The sequence below is a fragment of the Sphaeramia orbicularis genome, chromosome 9, assembly GCF_902148855.1.
Source record: "Sphaeramia orbicularis chromosome 9, fSphaOr1.1, whole genome shotgun sequence".
Classification (NCBI taxonomy): domain Eukaryota; kingdom Metazoa; phylum Chordata; class Actinopteri; order Kurtiformes; family Apogonidae; genus Sphaeramia; species Sphaeramia orbicularis.
Window position 1 is genome coordinate 37,641,044 of NC_043965.1, and position 17,561 is coordinate 37,658,604.

The window sequence follows — 17,561 nt, forward strand, 5'->3', positions numbered from 1 at the left end:
TATTATCCCAATACTCCTGGGCCACCCGGGTGACTAAGGATGCAATGCTATAATGATCAAGTTGTTTGTCTCAGGAGACCTTCTTAGATCTTAAATTATCTTGCATCTAAACTTAAAAGCTGCCCATGCCCCTGGACAATTTAGGCTAGAAGACAATGAGTACACAGAGTTTAGTAGACTCAGGGATTCTCTAGTTGTGTGTAACAACAGTGCAGTTTAGCACCTGTGTGAAGACTTGAAGCAAAGTGTCCACTGGCATTTGGAAGGTGATGATCATCTGGTACTGATTTTACCCTGTGAATCTTACAGTCACTATTTTTAACATTTTTATCTTTAGAGATAGCATAGACATAAGGCAGGACGGTTACAATGCCCAAGCCAAAGGAAGGACCTGGTCCGCCACCTCAGGACATTTATGAATTCTCAATGGATGCAGAGGAGGCATCGTCCATACTTATGCATGAACACTCCTTAGAAAAGACTTCTCCTCTGAGCAAGTATATTGAGGTTGAACACCAGCAAGCAGGGCTCTTCACCCTGCCTCCCTTCAACACGTCCCTAAATGCCTCCGACCTCCAGAAGAAAAGGAGGAAGAAATGTGGTCTTTGTGGTCCCTGTCTGCGCAAAGAGAACTGTGGTACCTGTGCAAACTGCGTGAACCGCAAGATAGGCAAGCAGATCTGCAAACTTCGCAAATGTGAACAGCTGAAGAGGAAGCGGAGTGACTGGGACGGGAGTGAGGTATGTGGATATTTTTTACATACATTATTGTCAAATAATCAAAATGATGTTTGCTTTTAACAGGTAAAGTGCGTCATTGTAATACAGCAAACATATTAAGATTCGGGGTTTCAGGGCATATATTCAGAATCTTGTGATACTTGTCCCTAAAGCTGAAAACTGGGTAATTTTTAAACTGAAGTGTGACATGAAGAGCTGTAGTGTAAGAGGTAAAAGGTTTAGCTAGTGAGCTATCAATAGCCCCTTTTACACAGCACTTCTGTTATGGGAATATTTTGCCTTTATTCCGGAACAGCGTCTGTGTAAACAACATGGTGGAATCATTTGGTCCCGCCTTTATTGAGGCTTTGTAACGCCTCTAGCGGTAGTAACAGAGCCGTGATAAAGGTGGAATCATGATTCCGGAATGTTATGTAAAGACCTCTTGTTCTGCAACCAAGGTGTGCCGTGTTGATGACGGCAACCGCCGCACCTGAGAGACAGCGAACGCTTATGGAGGCGCTGGCATGGATTCTGATCCGGCTATGTGCCAGGGGTGCCACAGCTGCGTGCCACTCGTGTTGCGGATATATGCCATCTTCACCCATGGCACGAAGCTGTCGGACCATGGCACGCAGCAGAATCCATGCCAGTGTCTCCATAAGCGCACTATACACTGCGCTGCATCACTGCCCCAGATTTATTCCAGAACGCAGGTCCACTGTGTAAAAGTCCAGCCTGTCTCATCTCTGTTACTCCTTTGGCGTGGAAATCGGACAATGGTGAAAAAAGGTGAGATCACAGTCTCACCTTTTTTCCAGGATTTCTGTGTCAAAGTGGCTAGTGTAAGGGAAATGCTAAATGTCTGAAACTGGGCTGCTACTGTTGCAGGTATACCAAAAGTACTATGATTGGTGACATCCAAGTGAAATGTTACCTCAACTTTACTTTAATCAGCAAATGCTATGTTATAAATTTTGCACATAAGCTGGATTCTATGACATTCTCTTGGCCAGAACAAGTTGTGTTGTAGGCACTTAAGTGTTTCACTAAAGCAGAATTCTGAGTGTAACCATCCCTTTTTTCCACCCATTCTTCAGTTGCAATATTTTCCAGTTTTGTTATGTAGTCCATTACCTCCCAAACATGTTGCTTGTGATGCCCAGACAAACTGCTTTGCAGGTAGTAGTTCTACTCTTGGCTTTACTTGTCTGTCAAGTCTAGACCTGCTTGTCCTTAGGCAGGGTTATACGTGCCATATATTTTAAAAGTCTCTTTATTAAAACCCTTATCCTCAGTGCCAGATTACACACACTAAAATGGAAGCAGCTCAGAATATCTGAAATCTAAACCTGAACTTTAAAGTATAGAAGTGCACTTTGTGTGTTAACTACTCCAACTTAATTTTGTGTTTTTGATCATTAACTGAGAATAGCGATTCTGCCAACTCAAATATATTTGAGAGCAAACTGGATGGAACTCAGTGTGCTTTACAGACATGATTTAACTATTATTATTAGTTTGATATTAACTATTAAAGCAAATAATCTTTTGGAATATGTGAATGCAAAGCTTGCTAGAACTCAATGACTTATTCTTTTAGTGTGAAGAAATAGAAAAATGAAGCCAATACACTTAAAAACGATAGTTGAGGATGTTTTAATGGTTAGATATTTCACAAAAATCTCATGGCCTGTTTAAATATTGATCTTTATTAGATGTATGTCTTAGTCTGTCTATTTTAATGGGCACTTTCTCAGTATGTGTGGACAGTGTGTGTTTGCATGACTCCAAAACTGTTAGGACTACTAAGCAGCAGCAGTAAAGAATTCCTGTAGTTGCCTGTGCTTTGTCCTTTGACCTCTGAGTCTTTGAATGAGGGTGGGGGTTAACCTTAGGCTATTTTGTGTGTGTGTGAGGTTACGAGTGTGGGTGTGCAAAGAAAAAGAAAGAGTGCATGTTTTCAGAGCACCCACTTGTGTGTAAAATGGAAGTGGATGTGTGCATGTGTGTGTGTGTTTGCACGTCCATCAGTGTCTTAAACGGGGGAAGGGTTTTAAAGTCAGGGAGGAGGATGCAGAGATGCAGTAGGTCGTCAGCAGTACCAGAAACAGGAAAAACCACAATAGACTACTGAAGCTTGACCAAGAAATGGCTGACTCCTAAAAAGCAAAAATCTATGAACAATCCCACAACTTTCTCAGGGTTTGGTCTGAGGTTATAACGGTCTTTTGGTGCAATGATGACTCTTTGTTGTTGTTATTTGGCTGAAAATGTTGCGTTTTGCATCATTTGGAGCTATTATTTCAGTATCTTCCAGAGACAGAGGAAAGTAAATGTTTTAGCTTTTTTACATTAAATGATTGCCTTGATTGGAAACAGCATAATGCACCAGATTTTCAAACACTTTTTTTTTTTTTATGGAATGTCCTTTTCAGTGAATGTTTTTGTGTTTGTTTGTGTTTAACTAAAGCTGTGAAACTCTTGTCCCCTACAGAGGACAAACATGCATTGCTGTGTCTCAGGAGAATATATAGAAAATAGCTCAAAGAACAGCAAAACAAATGTACTCTCTGGTTAAGCAAAGAGATGGAATAATTTTGTTATTTATTCTTTATTTATCCAGATGGTCCCATTGAGGAACTCCTGGTCAAAATGGCATCAACTAATAGTTTCTTATTGAAAAAAAATATTTACATATAAAACACACTAAGAACAGAAATGTACAAAATATAGTTAAATGAATCTACAGTGATCATGTAAAGCATCAACAGGATTCCTTCACAGCAGCTTATAAAATACGTAGAGGTAGAGTTGATTCTTTTACCTTGACATGTTTTGGCTACAACCTCTAGCCTTCCTCAGAAGGGTCATTTGTTCCTGTGATGTGTCATTGTCAGCTGTTTTATCCTGAATTGCCAAACAGGGGGCGATTATGCCCCCTACTGCCTGGCATCCCACAGAGGACCGCGTCCCAGGTGTGGGATAAGGTGTAGAATCCCTCATCCCTGTTCATTGGCCTCGGGGCCCGTTTTCTGATCTCTATGGCCTCCCTGATCCACCGGTGGTATTTGTTGGTTTCAGAGCGGATGACTGTGGCTTCTTCCCAGTCCATTGTATGGTTTTGTCTTTTGCAGTGATCCACTATAGCTGATTTCATGTTCTGTTGTTCTGCCTTTTCTTTGGGTTTGCAGGTATGTCTCGCTGTTGTCTCTTTTTTACATTCTTCCCTGTGCTCATTTTTCCTTGTGCCCAATGTTCTTCCTGTTTCTCCAATGTAGGTCTTATTACATGACAGGCAGGGTATTTCGTAGATGACGTTGTGTTTATTTTTTGTGGGTATTTTGTCTTTTGAGTGGACCAGTAGTTTTCTTAGTGTGATATGTGGTTTAACTGGGGTGTTGATGTGATATTTTCTCATTGATCTCTGGATCCGTTCTGTGGTGCCTCTGATGTATGGAAGTATGACCATGCTGGTGTTTTTAGTTTTCTGTATGTGCTTTTTTATTTTGCCTGTTCCCACCTGCGTTCCTTTGAGATTGACCTGTTTTCTTATTTTTTTTTTCTATGGTCCATCGTGGATAGTGGCAGTTCGTTAGTGCTGTTTTTATGTGTTGCTCCTCTTCTTCTCTGTCCTGTGTGTCTCTTACTATGGTGGCCCGGTCGTATAATGTTCTGATTACTGATAGTTTGTGCGTGGTTGGGTGTTCTGAAGTCCATAACAAATATTGATCGGTGTGTGAGGGTTTCCTGTATATTTTGATGCTGACAATGACACATCACAGGAACAACAAGTGACCCATCTGAGGAAGGCTACAGGTCGTAGCCAAAATATGTCAAGGTAAAAGAATCCACTCTTTTTCCATCTGTTTGACAAATAAGAAAAGGAAATCTGTGTAAGCTCTGGTAGACAGCATGAACCTATTTCGACTACCTATAGAGGTGTTTAAAGATGGAAGTGTTTCAGATGCGTGCAGTTCCATCCATCCAGATGGTGTGTTATGCAACACATAATGCACGATGATTCAGTCCAGATTTTTGAGGAAGGATGAAGCTGCATGGATGTAAATCACATTATCCTAATGTAGTTCGGATATAAATTAACACTGAACAACTGTCTTTCTGGCCTCAAGAGAAAGACTTTTTCCAGCAGATTGTCAGTTTGTATGAATCAGTGTGTTGCCAACTTTTCATCAAGCCAAACACCTATGTATTTGTAAGAGGAGACTCTCTATGCATGTATGTACTATCTAATGTGGAGATGTGCAGCAACAAGTCAAGGTTATGTATTTTGTCTTTTTTGCTTTTAAACCATCTCTGATTTTAAACTTCATGAAAACTGTGTCTTCCACATACAAATATAATTTAGCAACATCTATTTCATTACCTAAATCATTTGCGAAAATGGAGGATAAAATAAACCCTAAAATAGATCCCTGCAGGACACCTTTGTTTAATATAAGTGAAGCTGAGTCCTTTCAGATTGATCATCTTTAACCCAGTCTAGAGCTGTTTCATCTAGAGCCTGTACAACTAAGGCCATGTCCACATGAAATTGCATCTTTTCCTATCCGATCTTTTCTTTGTTGCTTTCAAAAAAGTGCTCTGTAAACACAGAGTTGTTTCAGGAAATCCACACGAAACCACTGAAAACAATGTTGTGCTGATGCCAGTCGTGTATGTGGCATTGCAATGCTCTCTGAAAAAATAGGACCAATGGCCCTGTAGCTTACTGGCCAAATTAAAAGCTTTGGGAAATGTATCCAGATGCCATTTATTATCACCCAGTTATGTGTATTTATTATATTACAGAAATAGCCCATGTTTTGGTCATATTCCAATCAGATCTGTGACAAATTGAAATTCCAACTTGATATCATTGATACTTTCTGATTTATTGTATCAATCCACTTCCTATGTCTTATAATGGGGAAATTTTTCAAAGTCGTACCAAATCCAGAATCAGAGCCGGATCCAAATAATATCACTAACTTTTGTTGACATCATCATAAACAAGCTGTATACCAAGTTTGAAGTCAATCGGAATTGTAGTTTCGGAGAAGAAGATGATTGAAAGTTTTGTAACGGACAACAGACGACGGCGACAGACGACGGCGACAGACGACGGCGACAGACGACGGCGACAGACGACGACAGACGATGACGATAGACGATGACGACAGACGATGACGACAGACGATGACGACGACGACGACAGACGATGACAGACGACGATGACAGACGCTAACACCGGAGGCCGCATGACAACAATAGCTTACAACCTATCAGTAAGCTAAAAATAGGACCAATGGCCCTGTAGCTTACTGGCCAAATTAAAAGCTTTGGGAAATGTATCCAGATGCCATTTACTATCACCCAGTTGTGTGTATTTATTCTGTTACAGAAATAGCCCATGTTTTGGTCATATTCCAATCAGATCTGTAAAAAATTCACATTCCAACTTGATATCATTGATACTTACTGATTTATTGTATCAATCCACTTCCTATCTGTTACAATGGGGAAATTTTTCAAAGTCGCACCAAATCCCGAATCAGATCTGGATCAAAATAATTGCAATACCTTGCGCTGACGTCATCATAAGGAAGCTGTATACCAAGTCTGAAGTCAATCAGAACTGTAGTTTGGGAGAAAAAGACGATTGAAATGTTTTCCCCATAAGAGCCCATGTTAAATTTTCCGTAAGTTCCCGGATCCAGAAGAAGATCCTGATCAGCATGTGGCCATTATGTTTTGATCATCTCCCCATCAGGGCTGTATTGTAGAAATTTCAACTTGATATAATTTATAGTTACTGAGTTATTGCATCGATCCACTTTCTATCGCTTATAATGGGGAAATTTTTCAAAGTCACACCAAATCCAGAATCAGATCCAGATCCAAATAATTTCACTAACTTTTGTTGACATCATCATAAAGAAGCTGTATACCAAGTTTGAAGTCAATTGGAATTGTAGTTTCGGAGAAGAAGACGATTGAAATTTTTGTAACGGACGACTGACGACAGACGATGACAACGGATGCCGCATGACGACAATAGCTTACGGCCTGTCGGCTGGTAAGCTAAAAATGGAGAAGAAGACAAGGAGCATGCGCATAAAGCTTACTTGGTTCTACTGGGTCTGATCCAATATTTCCTCTTGGTTGCCCTTCTGGTTGCCCCTTTCTGCGATAGATCAAAAAGCATGTAATGAATATTGTTTGTTGCAGTTGTTTGTTGCTAATTGTAATGAAAAAGTAGCTGGAGATTTTGATTCAATATTTCCAATAAGTTCAATAGCTGTTGTAACACGAGCATTACTCTGTAGTCCACCATTGTTGTTGTTGTTGTTGTGAAGTGGTGTCTTGCCTCTGGGGTGAAAGGGTAGAGAGGTGGGGCTATGGCATCATTGTGTTAGGAAAGTTGCGGTTTGGTCGTACAGACGAAGACATGAAACCGGCACTTTCAGAGCTATCCACTCTGGGACCCGGTTTCAAAAAGTTGTGGTTTCAGTGACTGAAAACACCGGTTTTGTGTGGATGAAAGGCCTATCCGATACCAAACTACGACTGAAACCGTCTTCGTCTGGACAGGGCCTTAGTCTCAGTATTAGGAACCTGTGATCTACGGAGTCAAACCCAAATCAACAAACATAGCAAAAGCATGTCACCACTGTTTCTATGAACAGTCCCACACTAACAAAACCAAAGGGCTGTACTGCGGTATAAAACACTCTCAATTCAAGGACAAAAAATTCCCCCACTAAAACTTTTACCAGGTCAAAATGGATGAAACATCAGGGAGAACCAGAAAGGAACAATGCAATAGATGTTGTTAGTACAGAAATGTCCGTATATTAAATGTTTCCAACTCTAAGCAGTGTTAGAATTCTAGATCAGTACAAACGTATCAAAAGTTTCAAAGAACATGTAAAGTCTAGAGGAAAAGCTTGTTTAGTCGATCCGTCCATCCATCCATCCATCCATCCATCCATCCATCCATCCTATAATTTACAATATTACTGTCACTTCTGTTAATTTTATGCCACCACTGTAGTTGAATCATACAGTACATCTACATTCAGCAGATCTGGCATGACTTCAATATACAAAGTGCATAACTGAAACATAGGACCAAGGTACATAATCAAAATAATGATCCTTTTTCTCTGTTAATCTTATGACAGAATGGGGCGCAGTGACATGAAGGAGTCAAATGATGGTAAACAATGCCAAAATAATGAAAAAATATGTCATATCAGTTAGTTTCAGCTTCTGTTGTGTATACATGTAAATGCAAATGATTTTCACGATTATGTAAAATAATCTCGATGATGTAAAATAATTGCTATATGATGATTATGTAATAATTGTGACAGGCCTAATTTTGAGCAGTACTCTTCAGGCCTTGGGTGTTTTCAAAGTGTAAATAAGCAACACATGTGATTCAGTGGCCATTACTAGTGTCTCGCACATGTATTGTAACATAAATCTTTTGTTATTGAGGGGTAATAGAAGTTTACAGCCTCCATATTTTACAACCCCTGACCTCCACCGGCACTCCTCTGTTTTCAGCTAAATCTTTTCCATGTTTAGTTTTTCACCAGCATCTGTCTAGAGCAGGGATTTCCATGACACTGTCACTCCATGACATCGTAGGGCATTGCTCAAAATGTAATTCATTATACAGTTTCTAGATAATCACCACTATTTTAGAAAAGTATAATTGTGTGTTCTTATTACACAGTGTTTCACAGATTCAGGGTCAAAATGTTCTGCTTCTGCAGTAATCACAGTTTCCACTGTGTTAATAAATTAATAAAGTGTAAATGTTCCTTCAACCTGAAGGGAATGTAGCTAAAATTAGTTTCAGTACATCTGCGTAGCCCTGCAGTTATATCATACCAGTAATTAATAACCATTCTGAATGCAGTGCAGCAAATACTGGATATTTATGTTCAGCACTCTATTAATGAATAATAAAAATAAATATTAATTTACAGAAATATATCAAATTTGAGCCAGTTATGACAAAAATAGACATTTTATTACTGAGACCAGACGCAGTAATTGACAGTGATGGCAAAAACATGAAGGCAGCTAATATTAGACTTTTTATGGCATCTGCATTAATGGTCATTTTTGTCTCTGTCATTCCTGATTTGTATCAGATAACAAATATTGTCAAGTTGATCAACAGCCTCATTTTAAAACATTAAAATTAGCTTACTGTTGCATAAAAGATGACAGAGTAGGAGAGTCAGGAGACATGTAGTATATGTAGGTTTACGCCATAAGCAGCGGTTCACCAAGTGTTCTCCAATCAATATCCTTCCCTCCCAGTCCCTCCATCTCTGGTGTCTGACCTCAGTGCTGGTGCAGCAGCTGAGTCCCTTATTGCCTGGTAACAACAGCACATTCTCCATTTTCTGTGACAGCTACTCATGCCCCTTCTGAGCCATTCAGCATCATTCACTGCCTGCAGGTCTTGAACAAATCTTTGAATGTCAAATTTTGTTGTTCTGTTGTAGTTTTCTGGCTGGAAGATTTAAAATTTAGCAAGAGAAAGTCAATGGAACGATTACACCAGCCTTTAAGGGTGACGACACACCGACCCAATTTTTGGTGGTCGGGCGTTGTTGGGCAGTCTGGCGAGATCGACATGAGTTTGTTTGTTGTGTTCTGTGCGTTAATGCCATCGCCATTCTTTTCAGCCAGTTCAACATGTGTAATCGGCCAATACCCAGTCGTTCAGTCCGACCAATCTGATTAGTGGAGGGATAGCCCTTGACTAGTGAATCAGTGAACGAGAAGACTTCCTTCCTTCCTTTTTCCACAAGAAGAAGCCAGAGAGCTGACAATGCCAGTATCTTCTTATGACTAGCTATCCATTCAACGAGTACAACAACAATCCTTCTTCACTACTCAACACTCTCTGCTGACAACAATGAATGACAACAGCGAGCTCTGTGTTTTGGTCTAGAAAGATGTTCTGTCATTTTCGTTTTTTGTTTTTTTGGGCCATAATACAGATTAGTGCCACCTGCTGTTAATGGAAACATTATGTCTCGCGCAAGAGCAGAACATATGCTCAAGTCAGTAGTCGATTTGGTGTGTTCTTCGCACTTTTTTGACCGTGTCGGGGAGACGGGAGTCAACTGATCAGTCTGGCTACCTTTTCTGGCAGCGGTCGGCAGTCAATTTGGTGTTTCTTCATCTTAACAAGGAGTTAAAAACCAGTCTAACCAATTATGCACCTCTTGTTTGGGAGGGCATTGTTCTCTGTGTGGTCTATAATGTGGTTTTGTTGTATCTGAACCAGTTCAGTCTCCTTAATTAAACCCACCTTATATTTTTTTTTTTTAGCCCAGAGCTCTTCAGGAACTTCTTAAGGGATCGGATGAGTTGCAACATCAATTTTGTTTAGCAGATTTTTTTTTTGTTTCCTCAAGTGGATTTTAATTAACTGAACTGTTCTAGGACCAGCTGTGGTGTTTAGAGACACTGAGAAGCAAGATCACTTTTTTTTCTCATGGATCCAGTGTTAATTTTGACAACCATTTTTAATTTAGTTTTATTCATAGTCTTTAGATGAAAATATTATTTATTTTTAGTCATAATTTAGCCGTCAAAAATATTTTTGATTTAGTCTGGTTTCAGTCAGCTAAATATCATTAAAATTTATTCGACTAAATCTACAACAGATTTAGTCAACTAACTTCTCATGTAGTGATATAAAGGGTATCTGAGGTCATAATTTTGACCTATGACTGATTTCAAACACAAATGTATCTTTATTTGCCACAGGTCTCATTAAACGGCATCTCAATTACAATAGAAAAACAATGAGAAGTAGAGTCCTACTTTCCCTGGCTAAGATGTGCATTAATCATAACAAACTGCACATGGCATTCTCCATGAAACTGAAGATTGTTAACTATAAGTAGTGCTCACCTGAAACTATTTTAATGGCTAAAACTGCCCAAAACATTTCAAAGGATGTCACAAATCCACCAGGGATTTAAACTTGGTATCAAGAAAAGTGGCGTAGAATTAAAAACACATTTCTAAACCTTAACAACAACAGCAGTAAATAGCACTGAATAATACTGATAATAACGACACAGCAGAGTTTACAGTGCATCTGGTTGGCCTTAATATCAAGAGTAAAATGTTCCCATATATCTGCTCTTCCCTTTCTCCCAAGCGACAACATTTTTCGGTTCCCATGTGCAGCTTTACTGTTGACACACTCTGTTGGCGGTTAGATCAAAAACAAATCTAAGCACCTCATAAAGTTGAGTTCTGATTGGTGTTGACAAAGACTATGACAAAAACTGTTCGTCAACAAAATTAACACCGCATGGATCTGAATCCTGTCATTTCATTTTTGTGTTTTAGTTTTTGCAAAGGACACATGTAACTGAGTGAAGCCCATGATCATCATATGCTGCATTTGATTGCCAGAGAAATGAGCAAATCTGTGACCACCCCAAAACAAACCAACTTGATGTAAACTTTTTTCAAAAGTTGCTTGAACCATTTTTCTCAACATTTTCATAGACTTAAACATAAATAAGGTGTACATTGCAAATCAGCTGGTGTCATGCAGTTGTTAAGAGCTGATGCAGCATAGCAGGCTTTATTTGTTAATTCATTATTAACATGACACAATGCTAAAGTCCCCTTATAAACATGTAACAGTGCTCATGAAGGACTATGACATGGTGAAACAGAATCTCACCATGGCTAAACCGTCAGGTGTCGATATAAGACTAATTCCTTGAAAAGACATTATATGTTTAGCCAAAATGTTAATAGGGCAGTGATCTGATGAGATAAATCTATGCGTAACAACTCCTGTTTCATAATCTTCACATGATAAGGGTGTGGTGTATTTCCGAATATTCCTGATGCATCTAATGAGTCCTACAGTTCTATAACAATTCTTTTGGCTTGTTAAATATTTTTTCCCCTCTGTTCCCTCTAATTTCCCTCTATTGAATTTTTAGCTCCTGATTCTACCAAAAATACCACTTGTTGACCATTCACAAATAATGTATGAGTGGGTAGCTGCACCCCGCCTTCACCCAGTGGCACCAGGGATAGGCTCCAGCACCCCCACAACTCTCTCAAGGACTACGCAATTTGGAAAATGAATGAATGAATGACTGAATGAATGGGTAGCTGCAAATAGGCTGATGTGGAAAATTTCATATACATGTCTCCAGGTGGTATGTTTTCTTACTTCATAGCCTGGGCTAAGAGATTATGTGTGTCTTGTGAGGCTGAGTGTGTGTTTTGTGAGGTGCGTTCACCAGTCTGATGAGGCTATTCCTCATCATGTGTCCATGCTTAAGTTTCTTTGTCCTCCTCCTGGACCTCTGTGTTTCTTAACTGGTGTATCGATATTTTTCTTTTGTGGACAGTCTCTTGATCACAGTCCCTTTGTATGTTTCTTGTCATTGTAGTCAATGTCTGTCATTTTGTGGATAATTATCTGCTACTTTGGGCCAGTGGATGCCTAATTTCCCTCATACACAGACATCTCAGTTAATAAGTTGTTGGTCTGAACAACTGGGGAAGGCAAATGTGCAGCATCAGCCATAACGTTGTTTTCAGTCTATGTCCTGAAGACAAGACTATCATGTCCTGATGCCACTTTGTACATGGGCATTTGGATGTCCTTTAACAGCATAAAGATGGACTTGGCTCTTGGTTCATCTTGTCAGGCTGTTTCTGGCGAGACCTAGACAAGAGGGTCCAGTGAAACCCGTCTAGATCAAACCCATCGTCATCATCATCTGTTGTTACTTGGTTTATGTTGCCAGGGAGCAGATGGGTTGTGTGTTGGCGGTGGTCTGGATGGATCTGTTTGTGGTGCTGGATCTAGTTAGTTTTGGGATCATCCTTCTGGAGTATCACACACTGAGAAGCATTAGATTTTTTCAATCCCTGCTTTTGTTTTCCTTTCCCTAATCAATAATACAGGCCTCCACAAATTGAATGCCTTCGAGAATACTCTGAAATTACTTCTCTCAGGAAGTGGAGACTCTGTGATCCATACATTCAGTTGTTTTCATGAATCAGCATTAAAGTTTTTATCATGTCCTGTATTATTTGGCTCTAAGGGAGGTCATCACAATCATTGTCAACAAGGTTTTTTAGTTTTATGCTACACCAAGCCATTGTCTTTTTTTTTAACTGCTTAGAAATTAATGCTAGATCATTTTAATCCTTCTTTACCTTCTGCTTAATTTATTATTATTTTTTTGCCTATCCTTATTCCATATTCTGTACATCCTTTGGCACTTTACTCTTCACTTGCGATTCCTTCAACTTACTGTTTCCTTCCTCTTGTAGCTATATCTACTGTCTCACGCTAAATCTACCTCCATGAGGTAAGCCAAAATCTTTTACCCAATCATCTAATGTTCCTGCAGCTTCTTCACCATATTTCCTTTCCATAAGAACATTTAGAGCTTTAAACAGGGTTCCCGCAGGGTCTTAAAAAGTCTTAAAAGTCATGAATTTACAAATCTACTTTTAATACCTTAAAAAAAGTCTAAAATGTATTATATTTGGTATGGTAGGTTTTAAGTTATGTTGCCATAAATTTGTTGGCTGTATTGTGTTTAAATGTGTCTGTTAAATGTCCAAGCTGCACAGAAAGTAATGTTAGTCCTACTCAGTTCCACCCATTCCTACCTGACAATTTGTATTGAAATTAGGAACCAGTTATCGCTAACTTTACAGCCCAACACACGTGCAGCTGTTATTCATACGCATGTCGCCCAAAAAAGCTGACTTTGGGAACTTTAAGAGATGGCTTACAAGCAGAAAGTAAGCATGACAAAGTGCACATTAATAATGCCTGGTTGCAGAAAAGATCATTCTCATCCTGGTTGATATGAGTTTTCCTAAAGTCTAGGAGTTATATATTTTTGCCAGTATGGCTGTGAAATAGGCTCTGAAATGAGCATTACATTTTGTTCTAAGTAGTCTTAAGAAGGTCTTAAAAAGACGTGAATTTTACTTGTAGAAACCTGTAGGAACCCTGTTTAAAATCTAGGGTTTCACTTGCATTACATGTTTTGTGTCCCATGGTCATAAATTTCTACTGGGTTCCGGTGTGCACTATCTCATAAAGACACAATTGTCACTGTGAATCCAGGTGGTTTCCCCTACAAGATCCGTAAAAGCAGTCAGACAGTGATAAAAACTACATGGGAGGCCCACGTCTTAAACCAAGCATGTTTCCCTTTTCACCATTTTTACTTGCCCCTGTATTGACTAATTCTGTGACCAAATGTGGCAATGGGAAAGCAACCAAAAGTACCATTTAATTACATCTTCCCTATCAAATTTAACAACCAACTTATCTCAGATTTCTCATAATTTGGAACAAAGGCCCAATTAGTTAGTGTCTTAGCGGTGATGGTCCAGGGCCAGTAATGGTCAGTCCTCTCATCTCCGAGTTCTGGAGAGGATGGAAGTTTTCTCTCTCCCATGATTATCAGTCACCATCAGTCGCTGGCCCCAGATCCAGTCACCCAATGGATTCCACCTCTGACACGAAGTTTGTCATTGAAATTTGGCTTGGGGCCTTGTGATTAGCAGAGGGGGGGGCTTATTTCAGGAAAATGTTCAGATTCAACTTTAGCCCTGATTTTCTGATTCAACAAGATGTTCTAAGCACTCCTATGTAATTATTTTTTTTAAATTTTCATCCAAACCCCCACCCCCCCACCACCCCAAAAATTACTTTTTCAACCCTGAAAACGTGGGTTTTTTGGCAACTTTCAAACCTTCTTCACTTTTGATAAAGTACAGTGTAACAATATGCTCATGCTGGGCCCTTAAATGTTTTTTTTTGTGAGACATGTCATGTCTTAAGAGTGCTTTGCACTACAAAAGGTGTAGTGTCAAGGTCAAATCATAGGTCAAAGGTCACCCAAATGGTCAAAAATGCATATTTGATGGAATTAAGCTGTTAATGTGGGTTCTTCCAAATGTTGGACTCAGGTTCTCTCCTCATAACACATCTATTGACCACAAACAACTTCCATTCAATAAGACACAGTAAACACAACTATTTACTCAATGTATTATCCATATAGACATGTCAAAAAGAACAAACGATAGTTTCACATGACTTTGACATTTACATGGATATGTCCCGTTGTGGGTGACACAGTAGTGCAGTGGATAGCACTGGTGCCTCACAGACAGAAGGTCCTGGGTTCGATTCCAACACCAGTCGATGGGGGTGGGACCTTTCTGTGTGGAGTTTGCATGGTCTCCCCGTGTCTGCGTGGGTTCTCTCCAGGTACTCTAGCTCTTCCCACCATCCAAAGACATGCACTGATAGGTTAATGGGTTAATCTAAATCACCCATAGATGTGAATGTGAGAGTGATTGTTTGTCTCTATATGTTCAGCCCTGTGATGAACTGGAGACATGTCCAGGGTGTACCCCGCCTTCGCCTGTAAGTAGCTGGGATAGGCTCCAAGCGACCCTCATGACCCTAGTGAGGATAAAGCGGGTTCAGAAAATGAATGAATGAATGAAGTGTTAGTGATTCCCGCCAAAATGTGTGCTAGTGTTTCCCACCACACTAATGGTGGCAAATTCAAATGGAATGTACACGTTGCAATATTTTGTCTCTAATGTGGCTTTGAAAGGGCCAAAGGCCTTTGGGGGATCCCACCAGGAAACCAGAGGGAAGAGAACTTAGGACAGATTTGATAAATGTCAGAATGGTATAAATTTTTTAAAAACCTAGGCATTTTGGTGACCTTTAACTTACAACATGACCTTGACATTAGACTTTTCATTGTACAAAGTACTCTTACGATACAATATGGCACTTACAAGATCATTAAATGGCCCATCATGAACATATTTATACATTGCACTGGACAAAGAGTGGAGAAGCTGTGAAAGTTGCAATTTTCAGAGGTAAAAAAGTAATTTCCGGGGTGGGGGGTTTGGACGAAAATTTCAAAAAAAATTACACAGGAGTGCTAAGAACATCTTGTTGCATTAGAAAATCAGGGCTAATGTGGTATTTGATATTGAGCCCCCCCCCTATTGTGATGAACTGGCCTCCCATCCAGGGTGAACCTCATTTCACCCATTGGCAGCTGGGACAAGCTTCAACATTCCTAACGACCCTCTCAAGGACTAAGCAGTTTGGAAAATGAATGAATTAATGAATGAATTTGCCTTTGTGAGGTCCTGACAAAGAGTCAGGATTGTCTTTTGTTTGGTTTATTCCTGCAAGAAGAGAGAAAGTTCAGTGATTTTTAAAGAGTCTGGGTAGAGGAAGTATGCATGAGACAGTTAAATGGTTTTAGTAACAGAGATATCAGCCAATTCATACCAGTTATATCAACGTCTTGGACATAGTGAAAACATTATATGTGACAAAGGAACATTTTATTTATGAGCATCTACATCAACCTTAAGACCTTTTAGCTAATGTAAAACAAGATAATGACAGTAGTGTATTTGGAGTGTCTTACTCATTGGTTACCTTAAAGGGGTCATATTTTGCTAAACCCACTTTTATTCATCTTTGGTACATTTATTTGTGTATTTGGACCCTAATAGTTCAATAACTTTGAATTTGAACCCTCCAGGTGCTGCAAAGCTATCTTTATATTCATTTTGGCTAAAATCAAATGGATTTCTACAACCCATTTCAGTTCCTGCTTAATGTGTTATGTCTATAACTAGTTGCGTCACAACATTTGCACATATAAGGTCAAGACTTCTGATAAACATTTCTCTGAGTACTACATAATTTTTTGTCAGCAGCAGCGGTTATAGTCCATACTGAAAATATGGCCAGACTTTGAGCCGATTACCTAAAATGTTCAGGTGTTGATTGAATGGGACAGAGCAGCAAAGCAAACAACTTGGAGGGGGTGGGGCATGAAGTGGCTTTCTGGTGTCATTACTCAGAAATAGGGTTGAAGATGGACCTGTGGAGTTGAATTAATGAAGAATTCAGACCCAAGCATAGCATTTACAGTTTATATAGACCACAGGGAAATGTTTTAAAATGCATAATATCACTCCTTTAAGCCAACGTTCACACTGCAAAATTCAGATCCTATTATTTGTTAATATTATTTTTCAAATTGGGCCGATATCAGATCAACCTGCATAGAGGGTCACTAAAGGCTCGGTTCATCCATTTCTCTCTTGCTTTCAAACACAGATGGCTTACCATACGTCCCCTCAAGTTTCAACAGCAGTGTTCCCCCCAAATACTTAGTTCTAGCATCTCACTATTCCCCATTGCTACTTTTTTCCATGTTTGTTTTCACAGAGTAACTCCCACCAGCATAGAATTTAGATTAATGTCGATTTAAGTTGCGTGACGGCTCAGACTGAGGTCACATTGAAAAGCTCTGATTTACATCATATATGGAAGTACCCCAATTCACCACTGAAAAGGTCACATTCCATGCTTTTCATGCTGTCATGAAAAAAACAGACTTGAGTCACAATATGAGCAAAAGATTATTTGTGTCACTTTTTCCTGCAGCCCTGAATGTAGCCTTACTGCGTTTAGAAGTAGGCATTTGTTGAACATAGTCAAAGTTTGACAAATGGAGTATTAATGATCAATATTACCGTTATACCATCAGTTATTAATTTGTTTCTACTCCTTCAACCGCTTCAGTTTGTTCTGCGACAACACTTGTAGTACGACTGCCGTTTTAAGCCGTACAATTACCCGGCCACCTGTAACGAAGCATGCTGAAGCTACACACTCACTCACGCTGTCCGAGCTTACTACAAACACGCCTCTGCTCACACATAAACAC

General features: G+C 39.5%; 1 pseudogene; it reads left to right on the plus strand.

Moving 5' to 3' along the window:
* Nucleotides 1-369: 369 nt before the first annotated feature.
* Nucleotides 370-17,561, plus strand: part of LOC115426443 (methylcytosine dioxygenase TET3-like) — a 58,179-nt pseudogene continuing 40,987 nt past the window's right edge.